The sequence below is a fragment of the Sorex fumeus genome, unplaced genomic scaffold (genome assembly GCF_029834395.1).
Source record: "Sorex fumeus unplaced genomic scaffold, SorFum_2.1 ptg000058l, whole genome shotgun sequence".
NCBI lineage: Eukaryota > Metazoa > Chordata > Mammalia > Eulipotyphla > Soricidae > Sorex > Sorex fumeus.
The window spans coordinates 16,285,173-16,297,711 of NW_026606115.1; the positions used below are offsets into that span (position 1 = coordinate 16,285,173).

The following is a 12,539-nucleotide window of genomic DNA, read 5'->3' on the forward strand; positions in this document are numbered from 1 at the left end:
TTTTCAAAAGTTGCAGAAAATCAAGGGTTTTTTGACATGGGATTAAATGAATTAGACATGTTAAACTGTACACTAGACTCCTGGTACAGTGCTCTTATTAATGGGAAGTTAAGGTTTTCAACATGGGATTGAAAACATGTTAAACTACATGTTTTATCTCCACAGTCTTTAGCTTCTTTGACTGGGACCCACAACAAACAGTTGTATTATATCTCTGTGAGTAAAGTGAAATGATTGCTTTTCTCTTCTTTTGTACCTTCAGTATGTTTTTGATGTTTAATGGCACTATGTTGGTTTGCATAAATTCAGATAAGTCTTTCCTCTCTGTAATAGGGTCTACCCCTCATGCAGACAGGAAAAACAAACTATGGGACCCCAAAGCCCTCTTCCAGGGAACAGTCAGGGGATCAGTTTAAATGGCAGGGGCAGGGATTTTTAACAGGTACTGTTTCAAGTCAGGGCTGGAGCGATAGCACAGCGGTAGGGCGTTCGCCTTACAAGCGGCCAACATGGCCGACCCGAATTCGATTCCTCCGCCCCTCTCGGAGAGCCCGGCAAGCTACCGAGAGTATTCGATAGGCCAGACACAGTAACAACAAAGTCTCCAATGGAGACGTTACTGGGCCCGCTCGAGCAAATCGACGATCAATGGGAGGGCCTTTACCTTTACCTTTACCTTACTGTTTCAAGTACCCTACAAACCTCAGGGTGACCCTAGAGGCAGACTGGCTCAAGGGAAGACTGGAAATCATCACTGCTATGGAGAATGAGGAATCTAGGACTCTGCAATGACTAACTCAGTCTGGGCCTACTCTCAGCGTCAAGGAAAAACCTGGAAACCAGGATTTCTCCCAGCCCTGAAGAAGAGATGGGATGGAGTCCTTTCTGCCAGGACATCTTTGTGGAAAATGAGGCCCCAAACTACATCTAGTTCAACCTGAAGGCTCGAGGCCATCCATCCAGTTCATTGCGGGAAATCTTCTGGCCAGGCCTGGGTATCTCTGACGTGCCAGATAAAATTAATGCCACTATTGGTGTGTCTCCTGTCTTTAGCCAATCCCCAGGACTTCTCAGTAAATAACGGGGTATCCCAAATGGAGAGTTCTCTGATCTTACTGGGTTTATGCAAAAGAACAAGCCAGGTTTGTTAAGCTATCTTGCAAAGTTTTAAAATGAAGGTGGAGAGAAAACCATGTTTCTGCAACTTGCTTTTCGTAAGAATCAGATTCTAATTCTACAGAGGTGATTGAATAAATGTATTTAATCTTGATTTAAAAGATACCCCCTCCTTTGGGAAATTTACATAAAAACTTGGCTTACTGACTGTAGGAAAACAGCCTAATCTATAAAGGAACTCAATGTTATACATGCTGTCACTAGTCTGATCAGAGCATTGGAAGCCAGAGCTTTACTAGGGTGAAGCTCATCTCAAAGTGCAGAATTGTTTTCCCCAGCCTGTGAATTGGCTAAATCGTCGAGAAGGGCATCAAAACTGGTTAAATTAGAATAGATTAATATCTAGTTCTAAAATACTGTGAATTTTCTTTCTATACTTTATTGCATCTCATTTTCTGTGAACAGCCATTTGGAGAGAACAAGGATATTAACAGCTCTTAATTTTTGTTGCATCATGGGATTAGCACCAGAGAATATTTCCTCTAGGCCAGAATGTTTTGCAGAAGAGGAACAGTGGACATTGGAGGTTTCCAAAAGGAAGTTGATGGATGATTTACCCAACAAAGAAAGATGCTAACCCCTGGACCAGATGATTTACCCAAGGAAAGTTGCTAACTCCCGGACCAATGCAATGGAATATTATTAAAGGGTTATGTTTTAACACTAGTGAGAACCATCTTGCATGGGAAGGGACTGAACAGGAAGTAAGGCAGATGTAACTCAGAACTGTGCTTTCTGTGCTATTAATAAACTTAGTGGAAATCTTGATCCATCTCTCCTAACACCTGTTCAGCATCAAGGAACTTAGAGGAGAATCAGCAGCTTGACCTTATGCAAATGATCAAATGCTCATATGTTCAAGGTATAAATATCTGTTGGTTCTTATTGATAACTTCAGTGTATGGGCAGAAGCTTTGCCAATCTATACTGAGAAAGCCAGAGAATGGCTTGGCGTTTCTGTGTCCAGTAGAAAAATCTGGACACAGGAAGTCATTTTTCTATCAATCAAATCTGTGGGTAGTTATACCTTCCTATTATTTTAATAATAGATATGGGTATGCCATTATGTTGCTTTGGTTTCTGTGGCTTTAACTCTTGTTAAGACAGCAAACAACTCTGTCCTTACTGGGTCCTGACTCCTCCAGGGTCTCACCATTTCAAAGTGATATCCCTCAGTCGAATTGATCTGATCTTTTCTTTCAGATAACTTCAGGGACCCAATCAAATCATTGCCTGGGGCCCATTATAAACTAAGGTAGCATGAGATTTCCCCCTTGCACAACCAGGGTCTGCACCCCTCTTGTCAGCATGAAGCAGCTTCAGAAGATGGACCACTGACCATTTACCCGTTAAAGATTTAAGGTGGTGAAATCTCTGTGGGGGGGGGGGGGAATATGATGTAGGCAGGTAGATAGGGAAAGGCCCTTTGCAGTGAAACAAAGTTTCATGGAAGAAGAATTCTAGGAATGACCCACCTTGGGCTGGAGTGATAGCACAGTGGTAGGGCGTTTGCCTTGCACGCAGCTGACATGGCAGACGTGAGTTCGATTCCTCCGCCCCTTTTGGAGAGCCCGGCAAGCTACCCAGAGTATCTCGCCCGCACGGCAGAGCCTGGCAAGCTCTCCGTGACGTATTCGATATGCCAAACACAGTAACAAAAAGTCTCACGATGGAGACGTTACTGGGCCCACCCAGCAAATTGATGAACAATGGGAGGACTGTGACAGTGACCCACCTTGAGGATACAGAAAACAAAGACCTGATAAGACCATTCGCAGACCCTGAGGATATAGGCCTCCTCCCCATGAAGTTCTCTTTTTGGACCTCCCTGGTAACCTCCTTAGCAACGGACTTTTACCTGGGAAGAAGCTTCACATGGGGGCAGGCTGGAGAAACCCTATAAAGGCCAACTTGAACAAAGGAAGGGCGTGCATATGCTGCCTGAGCCCATGTGCTGCTTTCCCCCACATGGCCGAGCACATGTGTTGCCCATATCTCCCCTCTTGAGATGTGTACTTTCATGCTTTCGTGTTTAATGCTAGGATGTGTTTAGGGTCTCTCTCTCTGCTCATGGAGAAGCCTGTGTTCTCTCTTGAGTATGTTACTCTCTCACTCTCTCTCCCTCCATACCTAAAAATCCTCCAAATAAAATCTATTTACTTAAAAAAAAATAACAAGGCTCATTCCTCTGGCCCGAAAGAGCCCCAATACACCATTGGGCTATGCTAGCACGCAACAACGATGAATGGAGATGTTAATGGCATCTGCTCGAGCAAATCGGTGAACAACAAGAAGACAAGTGATGCAACTGATTTATATTTATATGTGCGTTTATTAATATCATGAATTAACTGCTATAAAAGATATAGCTATACAATTGATATCATAATTTATAAACAGTAATGAATATAATTTGTATTTCAAACTATCTCTTAAAATTTTAATATACTATGCTAAAAATCTATGGCTCTTACTCAGGAAAAATCACAGAGATAATTAAACTTACATTTGTATTATTTCTGATTTGTAATTGAATAAAAGAATACATTTATATTAGAGATTAATATCAATAAATACATAAAGCACTTCCTTAAAAATCGTGGATGCCAAGTGAACCTTTTTCTGGACTGTGCAGCTGCAAATGGGGTCATACGATACTTCATAGGACACACCCTATCCATACTCCAAGAATACCGCACCACATATGAGGGGATTCAAAGTAGAAGGTAAACAACCATAGAGGGAAATATTATATTATTTTGTTTCTGCTTTAGGGAAAGGATTGGGGTTCGGGATTGAAACACCCAAAATATGGTGGTGGGAAGGTGTAATGGTGGTGGGATTGGTGCTTGAATATTAAATGTAATCAAATACTGTAAACTACTTTATATTTTTTTTTTGCTTTTTGGTTCACACCTTGCGATGCACAGGGGTTATTCCTGGCTCTGCACTCAGCAATTACCCCTGGCGGTGCTCAGGGGACCATATGGGATGCTGGGAATTGAACCCGGGTCGGCCGCGTGCAAGGCAAGCACCCTACCCGCTGTGCTATCGCTCCAGTCCTTTACTTTATAAAATTATATATATATATATATCATGGATCCGGGACTGGAGCAATAGTACAGGGGAAAGTCATCTGCTTTGTATGCTGCCAATTCCAGTTCAATCCCCAGAACCCGGTTCTCTGAACACTGCCAGCAGTGACTTCTGAGAAAGGAGTCAGGAGTAATCCCTGAGTATCACCATCCGTGGCCCCAAAATATACATACATACATACACACATGCACACACAAAGAATTAATGGATAACCTGAATAGATATTTATGATCTTTTGGGGAAGTTCATAGATCACAGGTTCACAACTTTAACCCTAAAATTTCCCTCTTCTGGAGTAAAGGATTAGGAAATCTCAGTAGTCTCTATTTTATGACTGAAAAAAAATTGCTAAGGCACAACTAAATTGCAAAATATTTAAAAATCTATATTCATTTCTTCATCATTTCCTTAACCTCCATTCCCTCTTCATCTGTATACCTAAAGCCATAATTGATATTTCATAATTTTCTTCTCTATTGTTTTTTCTCCTTCATATCCCACCCATCTTCTCTTAATTGACTTATGGAGGAGAAATGTGCCTAGCACAGAAGCAGGCTGGGGAGAAGGAGGGGAAACTGGGGATATCAGTAGAGGATAATGGATACTGGTGAAAGGACTGGTGTTGGAACATTGTATTCCTGAAACTAAATTACAAATGTCTTTGTAACTTTGTAAATTATGGTGATTCAAAAAAATGAATTTTGTTTCCTATATGTGTGTAATGACTGCAAACATCAAGCAGCCTCCTCAGAAATATGCGATTTGTTATTTGTACAGCCTGCCTTAAGGGATTCTATAGACAGTCCTTTGCAGTGGATGATTATCTGCTTTCATGCTTTCCCCGGTTTTAGGCTCTAAATACATGTGTGGCAGGGGGAGAGGTTTTGGGAAATTTCAGGGCAAATTAGAAAGGGTTCACATTGGCCATGTGCAAGGATATCTCCCTAACCACTGTACTATTCCTCTGGTCCTGTAGCAGATAATTTTAACTTATAAGCAGTTATTTTTTAAAATTTCCAACTATGGAAGAACTGATATGTATATATATTATGTAAACCAATTTCATATGTATATACATACAGACTATCGTTTGAGGATATTTAGTACATATAAACTCTTAACCATAGTTTGGTTATAACATTCATCCAGATTTTGTGGTCTACATGAGAGCTAACTTTATATAGGAAATATGTATATATATATATATAATATAAAAGAATACAAAGCAATACTTTTTGGTCATATTTGTTTGTTTTGTTTTGGAGACACACCCAGTGGTGCTCTGGGATCACTCTTGGTGAAGCTTGGAGAACTTTTATGCTACTGGAGATTGAAACCAAGTTGATCACATTCAAGGTTAGAAACGTTATTATTGTACCATCTCTCACGGCCTTGAAAAATGTTTTTCAGTTTTCTGCAGGTGAGTCTACTCTTCATGGATTTTAGTAAATTTTTCTACAGTTAAAATGTAGCTATTAGAAAGCATTGAACATGACAGAAGCATTTCTATACAAATATAGATGGCCTATTGTAATATTGTTTGGGTTATTTATCAACTAGTTATATACATTCTCTAGAGTAATGGTTCTGTACAGAAGGAACTCTCTCACTATAAATATGGTGGATTCCTCACATCATAAAATACACGAGTGTGCTACAAACACTAGGTTGAGAAGAGTAAGAGTTAAACTTTACAGTATGCAGCATCTTTTATAGTTACTTGTCCTTCATCAAGTAGAAGTTTTAGTTCATTTTTTCTCTTATGTTATATAAAATACTCCTCAATCCTATATTTACACATTCTCACATACTATCACACCCCTAAATCTATCTTGCCCTATTACTTAAATTTAAAACTCCCGAGACAGGTATTTTATACATATGTTTTGCCCATTTCTCTTATGGTATCCGTCACTGTCACTGTCACTGTCCTCCCGTTGTTCATCAATTTGCTCGAGCGGACCCAGTAATGTCTCCATTGTTACATTTGTTGCTGGTATCTATGGGTTAGTTTATGATTAGAAGTGTTAGAAGTTTCAGTAAAACAAAATTATGAACTCATAAATTATTTGTAGATGCGAAGAGGAAGAGGTTGGAGAGATAGTGTAGCAGGTAGGATGCTGAAATGGTCAATGTGGGTCCAATTCCATGCACCCCAGATGGTCCCCCAAACCCCACCAGATGTGATCCCTGAGAACAAGGCCAGGAGTGAACCCTCAGCACCACCATGGCCCCCAAACAAAACAAAACAAATACATGGGAAGATTAAGGGGGCAGGGTGGCAGGTTGAAAGTTTCTTTATGGAAAACTCATATTTTAGAGTCTGAGGGAATATTGTATAAAACGTCAAGAACAATGTTAGAAATTCAACTATATTAGTATTTGATAATATTTACACTTTATACAAAACAACAGATTCATACTTTTATATATTCACAGTGTTTTTTCAGAGTAGAAACTATAAAACTGCTTTGTGATAGTAGAAGAAATATGTTTGACTATAGTAAACTCAGTATTTTTTGTTTGTTTGTTTGTTTTTATAACGATCTTGGTTCAGTCTTTTACTCTTAACACAGAGGTTTTGGATACATTTAGTTCTAGACTACATATTTTGGTATCACACTCTTAAGTGACAAAATATTGATTTGCGTCTTTATTTTACTGTGACATAATTATAAGTGCTACATCTCTTACTCTGTTTTCCAGAATCAACAATTATAATCTTTGGTAATTTGTTCATTTAAACATTTCTTCTGAGCTCTAGAGTCCAACTACCTCTCCATGAAGTTGAAATTTAAAGGCTGTTCTCCTACAGAGAAAAGAGAAGGATGTTTAATCACCTTGGAGAATTAAGTCCTATGTTCAATGATATAAATAATATCAATAAAATTAAATGATTTAATTGCCTGACACTCAAAAAATATTCTTGGCACCCTCTTCATACAGCTAGGTAATTTTGGCAAAAAGCTTCTGCTTTTATATGAATTACTTTGGATTGTTGTGTGGTTGTTTTCAGCATGAATTGTCCAGATTGATATAGTGTGGGTTCATGAAAGAAAAGCAGGCTGCCTTCAAATAGATGTGGAAGTGGGATATTATGCATTAGGTGCATGTCATTCATCATTGATGTCTTTGATGTTAGAAAATAATACCTTTTGTGGAGAACACAGGAGACATGGTACATAGAAGCACTTAGGTTTCTTTACACCCAAATTTAAATGATAATAATGGGATACAGATTACTCTACAGGCTTTGATGAAGAAGTGCATAGCTCAGACCAAATATTTCAGTGATCTTAGCTTCACTTCTGTGTTGGTTACTTTCTGGCACAACATTGGATATCATTGCAATAGCTATTACGATAAAATTGTACAGGAATGGAAATGAATCACACAGTCTTTGTTTTAATTTATTTAATAACAAGGTGATTACATGTTTCTTATTTATATGACCCATATCATATATGTATAAGAAATTCTAATGTGAGTGGCCGAGTATCCATGGCAGGTGTCACATTAAGGAAAAGTCAAAGAACAAGTTATCATAAATAGATGTTTATGATAATATATGAAGTGTTTTGGAACTTTTGTTAATTATAAAAAGTATGCATTTTTGTATATCAGATAAATTCACAGAAACTCTTTACATGTTCTTAATCTTCTGGCCTTGAACTTTAAAGGAAAAATTAATTACTTGGGGTAATATTGGTGTACCCTCTTTGATTTGGAGCTAATAGAAAGAGTATAATCAGTACACCCTCTGACTTTGTTACACTTGCCATACTCAGCCTGAAAACCAAACAGAATTTTAAGAAATTTTCCTGTCCTGTAATTTCAGACAATAGTGACTGCTTCATAACATGATAGCTTGAATTTAAGAGCATTTTTAATTTTCTAAATGCTTCTACATTACTAAAAATTCATATATGACAAACCAAATGTGAACACAACTCCCAATAATATTATGTTAATGAATATATGCAATTAGTCATTGAATGTTAGAACAGCATAATCAATATACACAATTAGTTGACAGTAGAAACCATGATCAACATTGAAAGGAATAATCAAATATGACTTTGGAGTATAGACATTTGTATAAGAAGTTAAATAGAAAACTACAATTTTTCCTCCTCTTTGTCTTTCTTTCCTTCCTTCTTTTCCTCCTTTCTGAACCTACCACCTTTCATTAATTTCTTCTTCACTATTATTCATAATATGAATAATTACAAGAAGTAATGGGTTAACAGGCATCAGGGTTTCAGCTATACCAGTGAGTAGATATATATGAGTGAAGGATATAGCCATACACTCAAAACACAGTTTAAACAAAACTGAAAACATAAGGTAAGATGTAAACAGCAATCACTGAAACTTTATAATGTGCATGTAAATTTGACAGGCAGAGGTGGAGTAGGGGTTTGAATGGAGAGGAAATCTTGGAACATGGATGGAGGGAAGTTAACACTGGTGGAGGGATTGGCGTTGAATTTTTTATGCCTAAAATGCAACTATCAGTAACTTTGTGAATAATAGTTCTTTAATGAAAAATTTTAAAACTGTGAAAATAAAAATTAGAAAGAAGAAGAAAAAAGAATTGCATTTTCAAGTCAAGTAGAAGCTGAACCAGGTTGGTAATAAAAAAAATTCCATCCATCCAGATGTCTCTAGATTTTATAGTAATTATAACAATAAATAGTGAGTCTATTACTAAGGCCATGTTGTCTGCTGGTTAATTTGTTTTTATAATAGGTAATATAAGTTAGTAATTTTATGCATCTGTGAGAAAGGCTCTTAAATCCTACTGAACACAAGCTTAATAGATCACTATGGTGACCTATTATATGAATCTAAATCTAAATCTCAGCAGCTATATCTAATAATTATAATAATATCAAAAGTAGAAAAATTACTAATAGTAATAGACTTTAAAAACCTCGCCTTCTCTTAGGAGAGAGTTGCCAATATTCTAATTTTGACATTGAACTAGGATGATGCAAAATAAAGGGTTTTTAGAACTATCAAGGGAAAATACAATTATACATAACATGTTTTTAAAAATTATTTCCCCTAATACTGTACTCCATTTTATAGTTTTCACACTATCAATTTGATTTGTACCTTATTCACCAAATATGACACTAAATTTGAGCTTTAAGAAGAAATTGGTGTGACACCCTGAATTTTTAGAGGAATGTAGGAAGAGGAGGAGAAATTATTGTTACCCATTTTATCCTAGGTTATTTTCTGTGACAGTTAATTTTTTGTGTCAATTTGACTAAGTCACAAGTGCCCAGACATTTGATAAAAGTTTATTCTGGGTATTACCATGAAGAAGGTTTTATTTTAGAGAAAGCATATATTAATCAGTTAATTATTTCCAATTTTAAAGATTGTGTTTATTTTTTATCAGTCTAAATGGATCCAATAAAGCATGCAATTGATTAAATGCATTATTTACATATTCATGTTTTGTTTTTTATTTCTCTTTACACAGACTCCCCTCCGTTCTGATATTACTACATAGCTTTCAGATTGTGACCTTTCTCATGATGATTTACTGTAAAGAATTTTTAGGATAGGATCGCCATTAAATCAGTAAACTGAGCAAAAATAGATCGTCTTTCCTAAGTGAGGGGCCCTTATACACTCAGTTGAATCCCTGAATAGATTAAAGAAAGGCTAGCCTTTCATCCAGTAAGTAGGATGGTCCATTCTGACCTCATTTAAACCATAACTTTGCCTTTTACCTGCCTTGAATTGAAACTGAAACATCAACTCTTCCTGCATCCAAAATCTGGACATCAGACTGTAATCAACTCTTCTGTTTCTCCTTAGGTCTTCAGATTCAGAATAGAATTATAGCATTGGTTCTCATTGGTCCTCAATTTGCTCATCAAAGTCCCTGGGGATTGTGGAACTTGGAAACCTTCATAATTAATGAGCCAGACTGAATAAACATATGAGACAAATCCCTAAAAATATACTACATTATAAAGGATTTATACAGGATAATACATTTTAAACATAAAATTTGTAAATATATTCCATTGGTTCTGTTTCTCTGAAGAAACTTTATATACTTTTCCAAGTTGTTTGACCCATGACCACATTTCTATCATTTTCTCTATTCCACAGGAGGATAGGTGTCCCATTTCCCAAAGCCCAGATTTAGACCCCATTAATAGGATTCAATTTTATCATGATTGTTTGGCCTTTGGGCTACATCAATGATCCTCAGGGGCTACTACGAATAATTTTCTTTTGGGTCATTCCTGTCATTGTTTGGTGAACCACAGGGCTGGCATCAAACAGGCATCCCACCTGCATAACTGCTTGAGCTATATCTTCTGCCCTAAAGAGTCCATTTAGACCTTTCAATAGGCCCTTTCCATTGGCTCCTTTCCATATGGCTGTCGTAATACATAGATCTTTATTATATAAACAAATATAATTCCTTAAGCCCTCCTACTGACTATTTTCCATCTATAACACAGCATCTTTCTATTCTCATCTTTATGTAAAAAGGGAGTATCCTTGATTTTAATACCAGAATTCTTTCTTCTTTCACTTTTTAATTAAAGAACTGTGATTTGCAGGGTTATTGATAGTTGAGTTTTAGGCATAAAATATTTCAACACCACCAGTATTCCCATTTTTCTTCCCAACCCCAAACACTACCCCATCTTCCTCCTGCCAACTTGACAAGCACATTACAAAATTTCAGTGGCTACAGCTTAGATCTCATGTTTTCAGTTTTGTTGAGTCTGCGTCTTGGATATAAGGTTATACCACTCACTCATATCTCACCAGTATAACTGAAATCCTAACACATGTTCACCCATCACTGTATCACTGTATCACTGTCATCCCATTGTTCATCGATTTACTCGAGCGGGAGCCAGTAACGTCTCCATTTGTCTCATCCCTGAGATTTTAGCAGCCTCTCCTTACTCGTCTTTCCCAATAATTGCCAGAATTCTAACATGAACACCAACACTGGATATTTAAAATCCTTTTTGTGCTCCCTGATTCTTTCTGTTGGAAATAAGCTGCCTCTTGTAGCACTTCACCAGCTGCATCACTGAAACGTGATGGTGAAGGTCAGGGTGAACGGATTTGGCCCTATTGACTGCCTGGTTACTGGGGCTGCCTTTAAATGTGACCAAGTAGAAATTGTGGGAATCAATGACCCTTCCATTGACCTCAAATATTTTGTCTACAAGTTTCAGTACATTTCCACTTACAGCAACTTCAATGGCACAGTACAGGATGAGAACAGGAAGCTTGTCATAAATGGGAAACCTATCTGCATCTTGCAGGAGTGAGATCCTGCCAACATCAATTGGGGTAACACTGGGGCAGAGTATGTTGTAGAGACCATTACAGTCTTCACTACTCTAAAGAAGGTTTGAGCTCACTTGAAGGGGGTGTCAAATTAGTCCTTTCTGCAGAAACTCTGATGTTTGTGATGGGTGTGAGAAATATGACATGAGAAATATGACAACTCCCTCAAGATTGTCAGCAACACCTCTTGCACCATCAATTGCTTGGACCCCTAACTATGGTTATCAATGACAACCTGGCGTTATGAAGGGCCCATGACCACAATCCATGCCATCACTGCCACCCAGGAGACAGTGGAAAACCACTCTTTGAAACTGTGGTGTGACGGTTAAAATGTAGCCCAGAACATCATCTAAGATGCTACCAGGCTGTGAACAAGGTCATCCCTGAGTTAACCAAGAAGCTGACTGGCATAAATTTCCATGTCCCCACTACCAACATGTCTGTCCTGGATATGACCTGCCACCTGGATAAAGCTACCAAATATGAAGATATCAAGAAAGTGGTGAGCCTCACGAGAACTCCCCAAGGGTATCCTAGGCTACACAAAAGACCATATTGTCTCCTATGACTTTAACAGTGACACCCACAGCTCCAACTTTGATGTTGGGGCTGGTATTGCCTTCAACGACCTCTTTGTAAAACTAATTACTTGATACAACTACAAGTTTGGATACAATAGGATGGGAGGCCTCATTCTACTTGGCATCTGAGGAGTAAGCTTCCCCACAACCATTAGCCTCAGATAGAGCATTAAGAGGAGTGGAGAAGCCCTCAGCTCCCAAGGAGTCATTCCCTGACTAGTCCAACACACTGAAAATCTTCTGATCTCTAGTTTCCTTCCCAGACTCCCTAAAGAAGGGGAAGCTTAGGGAACCCTACTTTGTCATGTACAATCAATAAAGTATACTTCACAGTCC

The 12,539-nt window shown here is 37.9% G+C and overlaps 1 pseudogene; it reads left to right on the top strand.

Annotated features, from left to right (window-relative positions):
• The first annotated feature begins 11,366 nt into the window (after nt 1-11,366).
• On the top strand, nt 11,367-12,339 carry LOC130034228 (glyceraldehyde-3-phosphate dehydrogenase-like; annotated as a pseudogene).
• The last annotated feature ends 200 nt before the right edge of the window (nt 12,340-12,539 follow it).